This window comes from Aristolochia californica, unplaced genomic scaffold (genome assembly GCF_029961685.1).
Source record: "Aristolochia californica isolate CCGP_79_NKW_82.1479 unplaced genomic scaffold, dmAriCali1.0.hap1 SCAF_1, whole genome shotgun sequence".
Lineage (NCBI taxonomy): Eukaryota > Viridiplantae > Streptophyta > Magnoliopsida > Piperales > Aristolochiaceae > Aristolochia > Aristolochia californica.
The window spans coordinates 13,725,498-13,747,233 of record NW_027181770.1 but is presented as its reverse complement, the minus strand read 5'-3'; positions in this window follow the sequence as shown (position 1 = coordinate 13,747,233).

Genomic DNA, 21,736 nt, shown 5'->3' with positions numbered 1-21,736 from the left:
TTTTTATCCAAGTTTGGGAAATTCTATTAGTTCAAATCTAATAGCTTAGAATTTTATAAGAAAAAGATTTTTCTACTCATGTTTTAAAAAATAGATATGCATGCTTGAAACCTGTTAAAGATGCAAATGACCTATGGATCCTAACGTTTTAATGAGAATAACATTAACTTCTCACATGAATGTGCTGTGGGATATTTACCCGAGTCAAACAAGCCATTATTTTGCCCTTTTCCAAAAAGCTGACATAACGATCACAGATGATTTTAAAGTGATTTATCTTGCGTAATGGGCTATATTTTTGTAAGAAATAACTGATGGAATTGGAGTCAACACTCAGTTAAAAATCCCCCACCTCCCCCTTTTCCTGACGATTGCAAAACCTTGTATATAAAAATCAAAAAGAGTTTACAATCCCTAAAAATTACAGACACTTTTTGTAATTATCTCTCTCTACATTTGTGCATTGTGCATTTCCATTTTAGATAAATAATTGTTTCTTAAATCAAAACTTGAGTTTTCACTTTGCCTTCATCTCGTAAACTAAAAAACAGATAAAAGCCAAATAGATCAGAACAAAATGAAAATTTTAAAGTTTATGTTTGGAAAGAATTTAAAGGAATAACAAATGTAAGAAAAGAACATTTATTCACACACGACAAATGAACACAAAAGTTGTGGTATCCAGGTTTGGGAAATTCCACTAGTTCAATCCTATTTGCTTGGAATTTTATAAGAAAGAAATTTTTCTACGCAAGTTTTAAAAAATGGATATGCATGCTTGAAACATGTTAAAGATGCAAATGACCTATGGATCCAAACCTTTTAAACAGAATAACATTAGATTATCAAGTGAACGTGCGGTGGGATATACCCGAGTCAAACTAGCCATTATTATGCTCATTTACAAAAAGTATACCTAAAGATCATAGATGATTGTAAACTGATTTATCATGTGTTACAGGTTTTTTTTTGTAAGAAATGTCTTATGGATTGGGAGTCAACAGATAGTGAAAAATCCCCCGCCTCCCCCTTTTCCTGACGATTGCAAAACCTTGTATATAAAAACCAAAAAGTGTATACAATCCCTAAAAATTACAGAAACTTTTTGGACTTATCTCTCTCTACGTTTGTGCATTGTGCTTTTCCATTTTAGATGTATACTCTTTTCTTAAATAAAAACTTGAGTTTTCACTTTCACTTCATCTTGTAAACAAAAAAAAACAGAGATAAAAAGCAAATAGATCACAGCAAAATGAAAATTTTAGAGTTTATCTATGGAAATAATTTAAAGCAATAACAAATGTAAGTAAAGAAATTTTTTTCGCACACCATAAATGAACACAAAAGTTTTGTTATCCAAGTTTGGGAAATTCCACTTGTTCAACCCTAATAGCTTGGAATTTTATTAGAAATAGATTTTTCTACACGTGTTTTAAAAAAATGGATATGCATGCTTGAAACATGTTAAAGATGTAAATGACCCATGGATCCAAACCTTTTAAAGAGAATAACATTAAATTCTCAAGTGAACGTGCGGTGGGATATTTACCTGAGTCAAACAAGTCATTCTGTTGCCCATTAACAAAAATCTGACCTAACGATCATAGATAATTGTAAAGTGACTTATCATACGTAACGGGCTATGTTTTTTGTTAGAAATGAATTATGGATTGGGAGTCAACACTCAGTTAAAAATCCCCCGCCTCCCCCTTTTCCTGATGATTGCAAAACCTTGTATATAAAAACTAAAAAGAGTTTACAATCCCTAAAAATTACAAACACTTTTTTGAGTTATCTCTCTCTACATTTGTGCATTGTGCATTTCTAATTTAGATGTATACTTTTTTCTTAAATCAAAACATAAGTTTTCACTATCCCTTCATCTCGTGAACAAAAAAATACATAAAAGGCAAATAGATCACAACAAAATGAAAATTTTAGAGTTTATGTATGGAAAGAATTTAAAGCAATAAAAAATTAAAGTGAGGAAAATTTATTCACACACCACAAATGAACACAAAACTTTTGTTATCCAAGTTTGAGAAATTCCACTAGTACAACCCTAATAGCATGGAATTTAAAAGAAAGATATTTTTCTACAGATGTTTTAAAAAATTGATACGCATGCTTGAAACATGTTAAAGATGCTAATGACTTGTGGATCCAAAAATTTTAAAGAGAATAACATTAAATACTCAAGTGAACGTGCGGTGGGATTTTTACCCGAGTCAAACAAGCCATTATTTTTCCCATTTACAAAAAGCTGACCTATCATAGATGATTGTAAAGTGATTTATCATGCATAACGGGCTATTTTTTTTGTAAGGAATGTCTTATGGATTGGGAGTCAACACTCAGTTAAAAATCCCCCACCTCCCCCCTTTTCACGACGATTGCAAAACCTGCTTTATAAAATTAAAAAGAGATTAAAATCCCTTAAAAATTATAGAAACTTTTTGGAATTATCTCTCTCTACATTTTTGCATTTTTCATTTCCATTTTAGATGTATACTTTTTTCTTAAATCAAAACTTGAGTTTTCACTTTCCCTACATCTCGTAAAAAAAAAAGAAAAAAAAGGCAAATAGAACACAACAAAATGAAAATTTTAGAGTTTATGTATGGAAATAATTTAAAGCAAGAACAAATGTAAGTAAAGAAAATGTATTTAGACACCACACATGAACTCAAAATTTTTATTATCCACCTTTTTTAAATTCCACTAGGTCAACCCTACTAGTACGGAATTTTAGAAGAAAGAGATTTTCTATGTATGTTTTAAAAAATGGATATGCATGCTTGAAACATGTTAAAGATTCAAATGAACTATGGATCCAAACCTTTTAAAGAGAATACGATTAAATTCCCAAGTGAACATGCGATGGGATATTTACCTGAGTGAAACTAGTCATTATATTGCCCATTACATAAAAGCTAACCTAACGATCATAGATGATTCTAAAGTGATTTATCATGCGTAATGGGCTATATTTTTTTAAGAATTACTTATGGATTGGGAGTCAACACTTAGTTAAGAATGCCCTGCCTCCCCCTTTTCCTGACGATTGCAAAACCTTGTATATAAAAACTAAAAAGAGTTCACAATCCCTAAAAATTACAGACACTTTTTGGAATTATCTCTCTCTACATTTGTGCATTGTGCATTTCCATTTTAGATGTATACTTTTTTCTTAAATCAAAACTTGAGTTTTCACTTTCCCTTCATCTCGTAAACTAAAAAATAGATAAAAGGCAAATAGATCACAACAAAATGAAAATTTTAGAGTTTATGTATGGAAAGAATTTATAGCAATAACAAATTTAAGTAAAGAAAATTTATTTACACACCACAAATGAACACAAAAGTTTTGGTATCCAAATTTAGGAAATTCCACTAGTTCAACCCTAATAACTTGGAATTTTAAAAGAAAGATATTTTTCTACACATGTTTTAAAAAATTTATTTGCATGCTTGAAACATGTTAAAGAGGCAAATGACTTATGGATCCAAACCTTTTAAAGAGAATATTATTAAATTCTCAAGTGAACATGTGGTGGGGTATTTAGCCGAGTCAAACAAGGCATTATTTTCCCCGTTTATAAAAAGTTGACCAAACAAACATAGATCATTGTAAAGTAATTTATCATGCGTAACAGGCTAAATTTTTTGTAAGGAATGACATATGGATTGGGAGTCAACAGTCAGTTAAAATTCCCCTGCGTCCCCCATTTCCTGACGATTGCAAAACCTTGTAAATAAAAACTAAGAAGAGTTTACAGTACCTTAAAATTACAGACACTTTTTGGAATTATCTCTCTGTACATTTTTGCATTGTGCATTTCAATTTTAGATATATACTTTTTTCTTAAATCAAAACTGGAGTTTTCACTTACCCTACATCTCGCAAACAATAAAAGAGATAAACGACAAGTAGATCACAACAAAATGAAAATTTTAGAGTTTATGTATGGAAAAAATTTAAATCAATAACAAATGTGAGGAAAGAAAATTTATTCACACACCACAAATGAACACAAAAGTTTTGTTATCCAAGTTTGGGAAATTCCACTAGTTCAACCCTAATAACTTGGAATTTTACAAGAAAGAGATTTTTCTACTCATGTTTTAAAAAATGGATATGCATACTTAAAACATGTTAAAGATACAAATGACCTACGAATCCATCCCTTTTAAAGAGAATAACATTAAATTCTCAAGTGAACGTGCGGTGAGATATTTCCAAGAGTCAAACAAGCCATTATTTTGCCCATTTACTAAAATCTGACCTAACGATCATAGATGATTGTAAAGTGATCTATCATGTGTAACGGTCTACATTTTTGTAAGGAATGACATAAGGATTGGGAGTCAACACTCAGTTAAATATCCCTCGCCTCCCCCTTTTCCCGACGGGTGCAAAACCTTGTATATAAAAACTAAAAAGATTTTACAATCCTTCAAAATTACAGACACATTTTTGAATTATCTCTCTCTACATTTTTGCATTGTGCAATTCAATTTTAGATATATACTTTTCTCTTAAATCAAAACTGGAGTTTTCACTTACCCTAGATCTCGCAATCAATAAAAGAGATAAACGACAAGTAGATCACAACAAAATGAAAATTATAGAGTTTATGTATGGAAAGAATTTAAATCAATAACAAATGTGAGTAAAGAAAATTTATTCACACACCACAAATGAACAAAAAAGTTTTTTTATCCAAGTTTGGGAAATTCCACTAGTTCAACCCTAATAACTTGGAATTTTACAAGAAAGAGATTTTTCTACACATGTTTTGAAAAATTGATATGCATGCTCGAAACTTGTTAAAGATGCAAATTACCTCTGGATCCAAACGTTTTCAAGAGAATAACATTAAATTCTCAAGTGAATGTGCGGTGGGATATTTACCCGAGTCAAACAAGCCATTATTTTGCCCATTTCTAAAAAGGTGACCTAACGATCATAGATGATTGTAAAGTGATTTATCATGCGTATTGGGCTATATTTTTGTAAGGAATCACTTGTGAATTGGGAGTCAACACTCAGTTAAAAATCCCCCGCTAGTCCTTTTTGCCAATGATTGCAAAACCTTGTATTTAAAAACTAAAAAGAGTTTACAATCCCTGAAAATTACAAACACTTTTTGGAATTATCTCTCTCTACAATTGTGCATTGTGCATTGCCATTTTAGATGTATACTTTTTTGTTAAATCAAAACTTGAATTTCACTTTCCCTTCATCTCATAAACAAAAAAAGAGATAAAAGGCAAATAGATTAGAGTAAAATAAATTTTTTAGAGTTTATGTTTGGAAAGAATTTAAAGCAATAACAAATGTAAGTGAAGAAAATTATTCACACACCACAAATGAACACAAAAGTTTTGGTATCCAAGTTTGGGTAATTCCACTAGTTCAACCCTAATAGCTTGGAATTTTATAAGAAAGAGATTTTTCTACACATGTTTTAAAAAAGGGAGATGCATGATATTAAAGATGCAAAAGACCTATGGATCCAAACCTTTTATTGAGAATAACATTAAATTCTCAAGTGAAAGTGCGGTGGGATATTTACCCGAGTCAAACAAGTCATTATTTTTCCCATTTAAAAAGAGCAGATCTAAAGATCATAGATTATTGTAAAGTGATTTATCATGCGTAACGGGCTATTTTTTTGTAAGGAGTGTCTTATGGATTGGGAGTCAACATTCAGTGAAAAATCCCTCACCTTCGCCTTTTCCTGATGATGGCAAAACCTGGCATATCAAAACTAAAAAGTGTTTACAATCCCTAAAAATTACAGAAAGTTTTTGGAACTATCTCTCTCTACAATTGTGCATTGTGCTTTTCCATTTTAGATGTATACTTTTTTCGTAAATAAAAACATGATTTTTCACTTTCCCTTCATCTCGTAAAAAAAAAAAAGAGATAAAAGGTAAACAGATCACAGTAAAATGAAAATTTTAGAGTTTATGTATGGAAAGAATTTAAAGCAATAACAAATGTAAGTAAAGAATTTTTTTTCTCACACCATAAATGAACTCAAAAGTTTTGTTATCCAAGTTTTGGAAATTCCACTTTTTCAGCCCTAATAGCTTGGAATTTTATAAGAAAGAAATTTTTCTAGAGACGTTTTTAAAAAATGGATATGCATGCTTGAAACATGTTAAAAATGCAAATGACCTATGGATCCAAAACTTTTAATGAGAATAACATAAATTCTCAAGTGAACGTGCGGTCGGATATTTACTTGAGTCGAACAAGTCATTTTGTTGCCCATTAACAAAAAGCTGACCTAATGTTCATAGATGATTGTAAAGTGATTTATCACGTGTAACGGGCTATATTTTTGTAAGGAATGACTTATGGATTGGGAGTTAACATTCAGTTAAAAATCTCCCGCCTCCCCATTTTCCTGACGATTGAAAAACCTTGTATATAAAAACTAAAAAGAGTTTACCATCCCTAAAAATTACAGACACTTTTTGGAATTATCTCTCTCTACATTTGTGCATTGTGCATTTCCATTTTAGATGTATACTTTTTTCTTAAATGAAAACTTTAGATTTCTCTTTCCCTTCATCTCGTAAACAAAAAAAGAGATAAAAGACTAATAGATCACAACAAAATGAAAATTGTTTAGTTTATGTGTGAAAAGAATTTAAAGCAATAACAAAAGCAATAAAAAATTTAAAGAAAATTTATTCACACAACACAAATGAAAAGAAAAGTTTTGTTATCCAAGTTTGGGAAATTCCACTGGTTCAACCATAATTTCTTGAAATTTTATAAGAAAGAGATTTTTCTACACATGTTTTAAAAAATGGATATGCATGCTTTAAACAAGTTAAAGCTGTAAATGTCCTATAGATTCATACATTTTAAAGAGAATAACATTAAATTCTCAAGTGGACATGCGATGGGATATTTCTTGAGTCAAACAAGCCATTATTTTGCCCTTTTCCAAATAGCTGACCTAACGATCATAGATGCTTGTAAAGTTCTTTATCATGCGTAACGGGCTACATTTTTTTAAGGAATGTCTTATGGATTGGGAGTCAACACTCAGTTAAAAATCCTCCGCCTCCCCCCTTTTCCCAACGATTGCAAAACCTGATATATAAAAACTAAAAAGAGTTTACAATCCCTAAAAATTACAAAAAAATTTTGGAATTATCTCTTTCTACATTTGTACATTGTGCATTTCCATTTTAGATGTAAACTTTTTTCTTAAATCAAAACTTGAGTTTTCACTTTCCCTTCATGTCGTAAACAAAAGAGAGAGATAAAAGGGAAGTAGATCACAACAAAATGAAAATTTAAGAGTTTATGTATGGATAGAATTTAAAGCAATAACAAATGTAAGTAATGAAAATTTATTCACACACCACAAATGAACTCAAAAGTTTTGTTATCCACGTTTTGGAAATTCCACTAGTTCAACTCTAATAGCATGAAATTTTATAAGAAAGAGAGTTTTCTACGCATGTTTTAAAAATTGATATGCATGCTTGAAACATGTTAAAGATGCAAGTGACCTATGGATCCAAACCTTTTAAAGAGAATAACAATAAATTCCCAAGTGAATGTGTGGCAGGATATTTACCTGAGTAGAACAAGTCATTGTGTTGCCCATTGACAAAAAGCTGCCCTAACGAGCATAGATGATTATAAAGTGATTTATCTTGCGTAGCAGGCTATATTTTTGTTAGGAATGACTTATAGATTGGGAGTCAACGCTCAGTTAAAAATCCAACCCCACCACCTTTTCCTGACGATTGCAAAACCTTGTATATAAAAAATAAAAAGAGTTTACAATCCCTAAAAATTACAGACACTTTTTGGAATTATCTCTCTCAACATTTGTGCATTGTGCATTTCCATTTTAGATGTATACTTTTTTCTTAAATCAAAACTTGAGTTTTCACTTTTTTTTCATCTCGTAAACAAAAAGAAAGATAAAAGGCAAATCGATCAGAACAAAATAAAAATTTTAGAGTTTATGTTTGGAAAGAATTTAAAGAAATAACATATGTAAGTAAAGAAAATTTATTCACACACCACAAATGAACACCAAAGTTTTGGTATCCAAGTTTGGAAAATTCCACTAGTTCAACCCTACTAGCTTGGAATTTTGTAAGAAAGAGATTTTTCTACACATGTTTTGAAAAATGGATATGCATGCTTGAAACATGTTAAAGATGCAAATGATCTATGGATCCAAACGTTTTAAAGAGAATTACATTAAATTCTCAAGTGAACGTCCGGTGGATTTTTACTCGAGTCAAACAAGCTATAATTTTGCCCATTTCAGAAAAGCTGACCTAATGATCATAGATGATTGTAAAGTGATTTATCATGCGTAATGGGCTATATTTTTGTAAGGAATGACTTATGGATTGGGATTAACACTCAGTTTAAAATCCATCGCCTCCCCCTTTTCCCGATGATTGCAAAACCTTGTATATAAAAACTAAAAATAGTTTACAATCCCTAAAAATTACAAAACAAATTTGGAATTATCTCTCCCTACATTTGTGCATTGTGCATTTCCATTTTAGATGTATACTTTTTTCTTAAATCAAAGCTTGAGTTTTCACTTGCCCTTTATCTCGTAAACAAAAAGAGAGATAAAAGGCAAATAGATCTGATCAAAATAAAAAATTTAGAGTTTATGTTTGGAGAGAATTTAACGAAATAAAAAATGTAAGTAAAAAAAATTTATTTATATACCACAAATGAGCACAAAAGTTTTGGTATCCAAGTTTGGGAAATTCCTGTAGTTCAACCCTAATAGCTTGGAATTTTATAAGAAAGAGATTTTTCTTCACATGTTTTAAAAAAAGAATATGCATACTTGAAACATGTGAAAGATGAAAATGACCTATGGATCCAAACCTTTTAAAGAGAATAACATTAAATTCTCAAGTGAACGTGCGGTGGGATATTTATCCGAGTCAAACAAGCCATTATTTTGCCCATTTACAAAAAGTTGGCCTAACGATCATAGATGATTCTAAAGTAATTTATCATGCGTAACGAGCCATATTTTTGTAAGGAATAACTTATGGATTGGGAGTCAACACTCAATTAAAAATCCTTCGCTTCCCCCTTTTCCTGACGATTGCAAAACCTTGAATATAAAAACTAAAAAGAGTTTACAATCCCTAAAACTTACAGACACTTTTTGGAATTATCTATCTCTACATTTGTGTATTGTGCATTTCTATTTTAGATGTATACTACTTTCTTAAATCAAAACTTGAGTTTTCACTTTCCCTTCATCTCGTAAACAAAAATACAGATAAAAGGCAAAAAGATCAGAACAAAATGAAAATTTTAGAGTTTATGTTTGGAAAGAATTGAAAGCAAAAAAAAAAATGTAAGTAAAGAAAATTTATTCACACACCACAAATGAACAAAAAAGTTTTGGTATACAAGTTTGGGAAATTCCACTAGTTCAACACTATTAGCTTGGAATTTTATGAGAAAGTGATTTTTCTACACTCGTTTTAAAAAATGGATATGCATGCTTGAAACATGTTAAAGATGCAAATGACCTATGGATCCAAAGGTTTTAAAGTGAATAACATTAAATTCTCAAGTGAACATGCGGTGGAATATTTACCCAAGTCAAACAAGCCATTATTTTGCCCTTTTCCTAAAAGCTGACCTAACGATCATAGATGATTATAAAGTGATTGATCATACGTAATGGTCTATATTTTTGTAAGGAATGACATATGGATTTGGAGTCAACACTCAGTTAAAAAAACCCCGCCTCCCCCTTTTCCCAACGATTGTAGAACCTAGTAAATAAAAACTAAAAAGAGTTTACAATCCCTAAAAATTATAGACACTTTTTGGAGTTATCTCACACTAAATTTGTGCATTGTCCATTTCCATTTTAGATGTATGCTTTTCTCTTAAATCCAAACTTGAGTTTTCACTTTCCCTTCATCTCTTAAACAAAAATACAAATAAAAGGCAAATAGATCAGAACATAATGAAAATTTTAGAGTTTATGTCTGGAAAGAATTTAAAGCAATAAAAAATGTAAGTAAAGAAAATTTATTCACACACCACAAATGAACACAAAAGTTTTGGTATCCAAGTTTGGGAAATTCCTGTAGTTCAACCCTAATAGCTTGGAATTTTATAAGAAAGAGATTTTTCTACACATGTTTTAAAAAAATGGATATGAATGCTTGAAACATGTTAAAGATGCCAATGACCTATGGATCCAAACCTTTTAAAGAGAATAACATTAAATTCTCAACTGAACGTGCGGCGGGATATTTACCTGAGTCAAACAAGTCATTATGTTGCCCATTAACAAAAAGCTGACTGAACGATCATAGATGATTGTAAAGTGATTTATCATGCGTCACGTGCTATGTTTTTGTAAGGAATGACTTTTGGATTGGGAGTCAACACTCAGTTAAATATCCCCCGCCTCCCCCTTTTCCTCATGATTGCAAAACCTTGTATATAAAAACAAAAAAGAGTTTACAATCCCTAAAAATTACAGATACTTTTTCAAATTATCTCTCTCTACATTTGTGCATTGTGCATTTCTATTTTAGTTGTATAGAACTTTCTTAAATCAAAACTTCAGTTTTCACTTTCCCTTCATCTCTTGAACAAAAAAACAAATAAAAGGCAACTAGATCACAACAAAATGAAAAATTTAGAGTTTAAGTATGGAAAGAATTTCATGCAATAATAAATGTAAGTAAAGAAAATTTATTCACACACCACAAATGAACACAAAAGTTTTGTTATCCTAGTTTGGGAAATTCCACTAGTTCAACCCTAATAGCTTAGAATTTATAAGAAAAAGATTTTTCTACACCTGTTTTAAAAAAATGATATGCATGCTTGAAACATGTTAAAGATGCAAATGACCTATGGATCCAAACCTTTTAACAAGAATAACACTAAATTCCAAAGTGAACGTGCGGTGGGATATTTACCCAAGTCAAACAAGCCAATATTTTTCCCATTTACAAAAAGCTGACCTAACAATCATAGATGATTGTAAAGTGATTTATCATGCGTAACAAGCTATATTTTTGTAAGGAATGACTTATGGATTGGGAGTCAACATTCAGTTAAAAATCCCCCGGCTCCCCCTTTTCCCGTCGATTGCAAAACCTTGTATATAAAAACTAAAAAGAGTTTACAATCCCTAAAAATTACAGACACTTTTTGGAATTATTTATCTCTACGTTTGTGCATTGTGCATTTCTATTTTAGATTTATACTTTTTTCTTAAATCAAAGCTTGATTTTTTTCTTTCCCTTCATCTTGTAAACAAAAAGAAAGAGATAAAAGGCAAATAGATCACATCATAATGAAAATTTTAGAGTTTATGTATGTAAAGAATTTAAAGCAATAATAAATGTCAGTTAAGAAAATTTATTCACACACCACAAATGAACACAAAAGTTTTGTTTGCCAAGTTTGGGAAATTCTACTAGTTCAACCCAAATAGCTTGGAATTTTATAAGAAAAAGATTTTTCTACACATGTTTTAAAAAATGGATATGCATGCTTGAAACATGTTAAATATGCAAATGGCCTATGGATCCAAACGTTTTAAAGAGAATTACATTAAATACTCAAGTGAACTTGGGGTGGGATATTTACCCAAGTCAAACAAGCCATTATTTATCCCATTTAAGAAAGGCTGACCTAACTATCATAGATGATTGTAATGTGATTTATCATGCGTAATGAGATATATTTTTTTAAGGAATGTCTTATGGATTGGGAGTCAACACTCAGTTAAAAATCCCCCGCCTCCCCCCTTTTCCCGATGATTGTGCATTTCCATTTTAGATATGAACTTTTTTCTTATATCAAAACTTGAGTTTTCACTTTCCCTTCATCTAGTAAACAAAATAAATTGATAAAAGGTTAATAGATAAGAAAAAAATGATACTTTTAGAATTTATGTATGGAAAGAATTTAAAGCAATAACAAATGTAAGTAAAGAAAATTTATTTAAACACCACAAATGAACTCAAAATTTTTGCGATCCACGTTTTGGAAATTCCACAAGTTGAATCCAAATAGCTCAGAATTTTATACGAAAGAGATTTTTCTATACATATTTTTTAAAAATTGATATGCATGCTTGAAAAATGTTAATGATGCATTTAACCTATGGATCCAAACCTTTTAAAGAGAATAACATTAAATTCCCAAGTGAACGTGCGGTGGGATAGTTACCTGAATCAAACAAGTCATTATGTTGCCCATAAACAAAAAGCTGACCTAACCATCATAGATGATTGTAAAGTGATATATCATGCATAAGGGGCTAATTTTTTTTTTTAGGATTTACATATGAATTGGGAGTCAACATTCTGTTAAAAATCCCCCGCCTCCCTCTTTTCCTGACGATTGCAAAACTTTGTTTATAAAAACTAAAAAAAGTTTACAATCCCTAAAATTCATTTTAGATGTAAACTTTTTTCTTAAATCAAAACTAGACTTTTCAGTTTCCCTTCATCTCGTAAAAAAAAAAAATTTATAAAAGGCAAATAGATCACATCAAAATGAAAATTTTAGAGTTTATGTAAGGAAAGAATTTAAAGCAATAACAAATGTAAGTAAAGAAATTTTATTCACACACCACAAATGAACACAAAAGATTTGTTATCCAAGTTTTCGAAATTCCACTAGTTCAACTCTAATACCTTGGAGTTTTATAAGAAAGAGATTTTTCTACACATGTTTTAAAAAACTGATTTGCATGATTGAAAAATGTTAAAGATGCAAATGACCTATAGAGCCTAACCTTTTAAAGAGAATAACATTAAATTCTCAAGTGAACATGCTGTGTGATATTTAGCAGAGTAAAAAAAGCCATTGTTTTGACCATATATAAAAAGCTCACCTAACAATCATAGATGATTGTAAAGTGATTTATCATGCATAACAGGCTAATTTTTTTGTATGGAATGACTTATGGATTGGGAGTCAACAGTGAGTTAAAATTCCCCCGCCTGCCCCTTTTCCCGACGATTGAAAAACCTTGAAAATAAAAACTAAAAAGAGTTTACAATCCCTAAAAATTATAGACACATTTAGGAATTATCTCTATCTACATTTGTGCATTGTGCATTTCCATTTTAGATATATCCTTTTTACTTAATTCAAAACTTGAGTTTTCACTTTTCCTTCATCTCATAAACAAAAAAAGAGATAAAAGGCAAATAGATTAGAACAAAATAAAAAATTTAAAATTTATGTTTGGAATGAATTTAAAACAATAATAAATGTTAGTAAAGAAAATTTATTCACACACAACAAATGAACACAAAATTATTGGTATCCAAGTTTGGGAAATTCCACAAGTTCAACCCTAATAGCTTGGAATTTTATAAGAAAGAGATTATTCTACAAATGTTTTAAAAAATCAATATGCATGATGATAAAGATGCAAATGACCTATGGATCCAAACCTTTTAAAGAGAATAACACTAAATTCTCAAGTGAACGTGCGGTGGGATATTTACCCTAGTCAAACTAGCCATTATCTTGCCCATTTACAAAAAGCTGACCTAACGATCATAAATGATTTTAGATAAAAAAATATTCTCTCTAAAGCCTGAAAGTGGCTATATTTTTGTAAGGAATAACTTTTGGATTGGGAGTCAACACTCAGTTAAAAACCCCCGCCTCCCCCTTTAAACCCACGATTGCAGAACATGATACAAAAAAACTAAAAAGAGTTTTCAATCCCTAAAAATTACAAACACTTTTTAGAAGTATCTCTCTCTTCATTTGTGTATTGTGCATTTCCATTTTATAAGTATAATTTTTTATTAAATCAAAACTTGTGTTTTCACTTTCCCTTCAACTCGTAAACAAAAAAGGGATAAAAGGCAAATAGATCACAATAAATGAAAATTTTAGAATCGATGTATGGAAAGAATTTAAAGCAATAAATAATGTAAGTAAAGAAAATTTATTCACACTCCACAAATAAACACAAATTTTTTGTTATCCAAGTTTGGGAAATTCCACTTGATCAACCCTAATAGCTCAAAATTTTATAAGAAAGAGATTTTTCTACACAAGTTTTAAAAAAGAGATGATTATTTTGCCCATTTACATAAAGATGACCTAACCATTACAGATGATTGTAAAGTGATTTATCATGTGTAACGGGCTATATTTTTGTAAGGAATGACTTATGGATTGTGATTAAACACTCAGTTAAAACTCTCCTGCTTCCCCCTTTTCCTGACGATTGCAGAACGTGATATATAAAAAATAAAAAGAGTTTACAATCCCTAAAAATTATAGACACTTTTTTGGTATTATCTCTCTCTACATTTGTGCATTGTGCATTTTAATTTTAGATGTATACTTTTTTCTTAAATCAAAACTTGAGTTGTCACTTTCCCTCCATATCGTAAACAAAAAAGGAGATAAAAGGCAAATAAATCACAACAAAATTAAAATTTTAGAGTTTATGTCTGGAAATAATTAAAATCAATAACAAATGTAAGTAAAGAAAATTTATTAATACACCAAAAATGAACACTAAAGTTTTGTTATCCAAGTTTGAGAAATACCACTTATTCAACTCTAATCGCTCGGAATTTTACAAGCAATAGATGTTTCTACTCATGTTTTAAAAATGGAAATTCATGTTTGAAACACGTTAAAGATTCAAATGACCTGTGGATCCAAACCTTTTAAAGAGAATAACATTAAATTTTCAAGCGAACGTGTGGAGGGATATTTACCCGAGTCAAACAAGCCATTATTTTGTCCATTTACAAAAAGCTGACCTAACGAACATTGATGATTGTAAAGTGATTTATCATGCATAACGGGCTATATTTTTGTAAGGACTGACTTATGGATTGGGAGTCAACACTCAGTTAAAAATCTCCATCCTACCCCTTTTCCCGACGATTGCAGAACCAGATATATAAAAACTAAAAAGAATTTACAATTCCTAAAAATTACAGACACTTTTTGGAATTATCTCTCTCTACTTTTGTGCATTGTACATTTCCATTTTAGATGTATAATTTTTTCTTAAATCAAAATTTGAGTTTTCACTTTCCCTTCATCTTGTAAAAAAAAAAAAGATAAAAGGCAAATAGTTCACAACAACATGAAAATTTTAGAGTTTATGTATGAAAGAATTTAAAGCAATAACAAATTTAAGTAAAGAAAATTTATTCACACCCCACAAATGAACACAAAAGTTTTGTTACCAAGTTTAGGAAATTCCACTAGTTCGACCCTAATAGCTTGAAATTTTATAAGAAGGAGATTTTTCTACACATGTTTTAAAAAAAGGATATGCATTCTTGAAAATGTTACAGATGCAAATGACCTATGGATCCAAACCTTTTAAAGAGAATAACATTAAATTCCCAAGTGAAAGTGCGGTGGGATATTTACCTGAGTCAAACAAGCCATTATTTTCACCATTTCCAAAAATATGACCTAACGATCATAGCTGATTGTAAAGTGAATTAGCATGCGTAACGGGCTATATTTTTGTAAGGAATGACTAATGGATTGGGAGTCAACACTCATTTAAAAATCCCACGCTCCCCCTATTTTCGACAATTCCAGAACGAGATAAATTGAAACTAAAAATAGTTTACAATCCCTAAAAATTACATAAACTTTTTGGAATTAAATCTCTCTACATTTGTGCATTGTGTATTTTCATTTTAGATGTATACTTTTTTCTTAAATCAAAACATGAGTTTTCACTTTCCCTTCATCTCGTAAACAAAAAATGAGATAAAAAGAAAATAAATCACAACAAAATCAAAATTTTAGAGTTTAAGTATGGAAAGAATTTAAAGCAATAACAAATGTATGTAAATAAAATTTATTCACACGCCACAAATGAACACAAAAGTTTTGTTATCCAAGTGTGAGAAATTCCACTAGTTCATCCCAAATAGCAAGGAATTTTATTAGAAAGAGATTTTTCTATGCATGATTTAAAAACTGGATATGCATGCTTGAAACATGTTAAAGATTTATGGATCCAAACATTTTAAAGATAATGACATTAAATTTCCAAGTGAACGTGCGGTGGGATATTTACCGAGCCAAACAAGCCATTATTTTGCCCATTTACATAAGGCTGACCTAACGATCATAGTTGATTGTACTGTGATTTATCATGTGTAACAGGCTATATTTTTGTAAGGAATGACTTAAGGATTGGGAGTCAACACTCATTTAAAAATCCCACGCCTCCCCCTTCTCCCGACTATTGCAGAACCTGATATATAAAAACTAAAAAGAGTTTACAATCCCTAAAAATTACTCACTTTTTGGAATTATCTCTCTCTACATTTGTGCATTGTGCATTTCCATTTTAGATGTATACTTTTTTCTTAAATCAAAACTTGAGTTTTCACTTTCCCTTCATCTCATAAACAAAAAATGAGATAAAATGCAAATGGATCACAACAAAATCAAAATTTTAGAGTTTAAGTATGGAAAGAATTAAAATAATAAAAAATGTAAGTTTAGAAAATTTATTCACACACCACAAATGAACACTAAAGTTTTGTTATCCAAGTTTTGGAAATTCCACAAGTTCAACCCTAATAGCACGGAATTTTATTAGAAAAAGATTTTTCTACACATGTTTTAAAAAATGGATATGCATGCTTGAAACATGTTATAGGTTCAAATGACCTATGGATCCAAACCTTTTAAAGAGAATAACATTAAATTCCCTAGTGAACGTGAGGTGGTATATTTACCAAAGTCAAACAAGCCATTATTTTGCCCATTTATATAAAGCTGACCTAACGACCATTGATGATTGTAAAGTGATTTATCATACGTAACGGGCTATATTTTTGTAAGGAATGACTTATGAATTGGGAGTAAACACTCAGTTAAAAATCCCTCGCCTCCCCCTTTTTCCAAAGATTGCAGAACCTGTTATATAAAAACCAAAAAGAGTTTACAATCCCTAAAAGTTACAAACACGTTTTGGAATTATCTCTCTCTACATTTGTGCATTGTGCATTTTACATCTAGATCTATACTTTTTTTTAGATCAAAACTTGAGTTTTCACTTTCCCTTCATCTCGTAAATAAAAAAAGAGATAAAAGGAAAATAGATCACAACAAAAAGAAAATTTTAGAGTTTATGTATGGAATGAATTTTATGCAATGACAAATGTAAGTGAAGAAAATTTATTCACACACCACAAATGAACACAAAAGTTTTGTTATCCAAGTTTGAGAAATTCCACTAGTTCAACCCTTATAGTTTGGAATTTTATAAGAGATTTCTCCACACATGTTTTAAAAAATGGATATGCATGTTTGAGACATGTTAAATATGCAAATGACCTATGGATCCAATCTTTTAAAGTGAACAACATTAAATTCCCAAGTGAACGTGCAGTGGGATATTACTCGAGTCAAACAAGCCATTATTTTGCCATTTTAAGAAAATTTGACCTAACGATCATAGAAGATTGTAAAGTGATTTATCATGTGTAACGGGCTATATTTTTGTATGGAATGGCTTATGGATTTGGAGTCAAAACTTAGTTAAAAATCCCCCTCCTCCCCCTTTTCCCGAATATTGCAGAACCTGATATATAAAAACTATAAACATTTTACAATCTGTAAAAATTAAAGACACTTTAAGGAATTTTCTCTCTCTACATTTTTGTATTGTGCATTTCCATTTTAGATGTATACTTTTTTCTTACATAAAAACTTGAGTTTTCACTTTCCCTTCATCTCGTAAATAAAAAAAGAGATAAAAGGCAAATAGATCACAACAAAATGAAAATTTTAGAGTTTATATATGAATGAATTTAAAACAATAAAAAATGTATGTAAAGAAAATTTATTCACACACCACAAATGAACACAAAAGTTTTGTTATCCAAGTTGGGGAAATTCCACTAGATCAACCCTAATAGCTTGGTTTTTTATAAGAAAGAGATTTTTATGCACATGTTTTAAAAAATGGATGTGCATGCTTGAAACATGTTAAAGATGCAAATGACCTATGGATCCAAACCTTTTAAAGAGAAAAACATTAAATTCCCAAGTGAATGTGTGGTGGGATATTTACCAGAGTTAAACAAGCCATTATTTTGCCCATTTACAAAAAGCTGACCTAACGCTGATTGTAAAGTGATTGATCATGTGTAACGGGTTATATTTTTGTAATCAATGGCTTATGGATTGGGCATCAACACTTAATTAACAATCCCCTACCGCTTCCTTTTCACGACGATTGGAGAACCAAATATATAAAAACTAAAAAGGGTTTGCAATCCCTAAAAATTACAGACAGTTTTTGGAATTATCTCTCTCTACATTTGTGTATTGTGCACTTCCATTTTAGATGTATAATTTTTTCTTAAATCAAAACTTGAGGTTTCACTTTCCCTTCATCTCGTAAATAAAAAAAGCGATAAAAGGCAAATCGATCACAACAAAAAGTAAATTTGAGAGTTTATCTATGGAAGGAATTTTAAGCAATGACAAATGTAAGTGAAGAAAATTTATTCACCCACCACAAATGAACACAAAAGTTTTGTTATCCAAGTTTGGGAGATTCCACTAGTTCAACCCTAATAGCTCGGAATTTTATAAGAAAGAGATTTCTCAACACATGTTTAAAAAAATGGATATGCATGTTTGAAACATGTTAAAGATGCAAGTGACCTATGGATCCAAATCTTTTAAAGAGAACAACATTAAATTCCGAAGTGAATGTGCAGGGGGATATTTACCCGAGTCAAACTAGCCATTATTTTGCCCATTTACAAAAAGCTGATCTAATGATCATAGATGATTGTAAAGTCATTTGTCATGCGTAATAGGCTATATTTTTGTACGGAATGGCTTATGGATTGGGAGTCAACACTCAGTTAAAAATCCTCCGCCTCCCCCTTTTTTCTTAATATTGCAGAATCTGATATGTAAAAACGAAAAAGATTTTACAATCCGTAAAAATTAAAGACACTTTTTGGAATTATCTCTCTCTACATTTGTGTATTGTGCACTTCCATTTTAGATGTATACTTTTTTCTAACAAAAAAACTTGAGTTTTCACTTTCCCTTCATCTCATAAATAAAAGAAGAGATTAAAGGCAAATAGATCACAACAAAATGAAAATTTTAGAGTTTAAGTAAAAATGAAAATTTTAGAGTTTAAGTATGGAAATAATTTAAATAAAAAAAAATTTAAGTAAAGAAAATTTATTCACACACCACAAAGGAACACAAAAGTTTTGTTATCCAAGTTTGGGAATTTTCACAAGTTCAACCCTAACAGCTCGGAATTTTATTAGAAAGAGATTTTTCTACGCATGTTTTAAAAAATGGATTTGCATACTTGTAACATTTTATAGATTCAAATTACCTATGGATCCAAACCTTTAAAAAGAATAACATTAAATTCCCAAATGAACGTGCGATGGAATATTTACCAGAGTCAAACAAGCCAATATTTTGCCCATTTATATAAACCTGACCTAACAATCGTTGATGAATGTAAAGTGATTTATCATACGTAACGGGCTATATTTTTCTAAGGAATGACTTATGGATTGGGAGTAAACACTCAATTAAAAATCCCCCGCCTCCCCCTTTTCCCGACAATTGCAGAACCTGATATATAAAAACTAAAAAGATTTTACTATCCCTAAAAATTAAAAACACTTTTTGGAATTATCTCTCTCTAAATTTGTGCATTGTGCATTTTACATCTAGATGTATACTTATTTCTTAAATCAAAACTTGAGTTTTCACTTTCCCTTCATCTCGTACATAAAAAAGAGATAAAAGGTAAATAGATCACAACAAAAAGGAAATTTTAGAGTTTATGTATGGAGGGAATTTTAAGCAATGACAAATGTAAGTGAAGAAAATTTATTCACACACCACAAATGAACACAAAAGTTTTGGTATCCAAGGTTTTGGAAATTCCACTAGTTCAACCCTAATAGCTCAGAATTTTATAAGAAAGAGATTTCTCTACACATGTTTTAAAAAATGGATATGCATGTTTGAAACATGTTAAAGATGCAAATGACCGATGGATCCAAATCTTTTAAACAGAAAAACATTAAATTCTCAAGTTAACGTGCTGTGGGATATTTACCCGAGTCAAACAAGCTATTATTTTTATCCATTTACAAAAAGCTGACTACACGATCATAGATGATTGTAAAGTGATTTATCATGTGCAACGGGCTATATTTTAGTAAGGAATTTCTTATTTATTGGGAATCAACACTCAGGTAAAAATCCCCCTCCTTGCCCTTTTCCCGAATATTGCAGAACTTGAAAATAAAAAGATTTTACAATCCATAAAAATTAAAGACACTTTTTGGAATTATCTCTCTCTACATTTTTTCATTGCACACTTCCTTTTTAAATGTATACTCTTTTCTTAAATCAAAACTTGAGTTTTCACTTTCCCTTCATCTGGTAAATAAAAAAAGACATAAAAGGCAAATTGATCACAACAAAATGAAAATTTTAGAGTTCATGTATGGAAAGAATTTAAAGCAATAAATAATGTAAGTATAGAAAATTTATTCACACTCCACAAATGAACACAAAAGTTTTGTTATCCAAGTTTGGGAAATTCCACTAGATCAACCCTAATAGCTCGGTTTTTATAAGAAAGAGATTTTTCTACATATGTTTTAAAAAATGGATATGCATGCTTGAAACATGGTAAAGATGCAAATGACCTATGGGTCCAAACCTTTTAAAGAGAATAAAATTAAATTCCCAAGTGAATGTGTGGTGGGATATTTACCTGAGTCAAACAAGCCATTATTTTGCCCATTTACAAAAAGCATACCTAACGATCATAGCTGATTGTAATGTGATTTATCATGCGTAACGGGCTATATTTTCGCAAGGAATGACTTATTTATTGGGAGTCAACACTCATTTAAAAATCCCACACTTCCCCCTTTTCCTGATGATTGTAGCACATGATATATAAAAACCAAAAAGATTTTACAATCCCTCAAAATTACTGAACATTTTTGGAATTATCTTTCTCTACATTTGTGCATTGTGAATTTTCTTTTTAGATGTATACTTTTTTCTTAAATCAAAACTTGAGTTTTCACTTTCCCTTCATTTCATAAACAAAAAAAGAGATAAAAGGCAAAGAGCTCACAACAAAATGAAAAATTTAGAGTGTATGTATCGAAAGAATATAAATCAATAAGAAAATGTAAGTAAATAAAATTTATTCACAAAAGTTTTGTTGTCAACTTTTTGGAAATTCCACTAGTTAAACCCTAGTAGCTCGGATTTTTGTAAGAAAGAGATTTTTCTACACATGTTTTTAAAAATGGATATGCATGCCTAAAACTTGTTCAAGATACAAGTGACCTATGGGTCCAAACCTTATAAAAAGAATAACATTAAATTCTCAAGTGAACGTGCGGTGGGATATTTACCCAAGTCAAACAAGCCATTATTTTGACCATTTACAAAAAGCTGACCTAATGATCATAGATGATTGTAAAGTGTTTATCATGCATAACGGGCTATATTTTTTTAAAGAATCACTGATGGATTGGGAGTCAACACTCAGTTAAAAATCCCCCACCTCCCCCTTTTCTCGGCGATTGCAGAACCTGATATATAAAAACCAAAAAAAGTTTACAATCCCTAAAATTACAAACATTTTTTTGAATTACCTCTCTCTACATT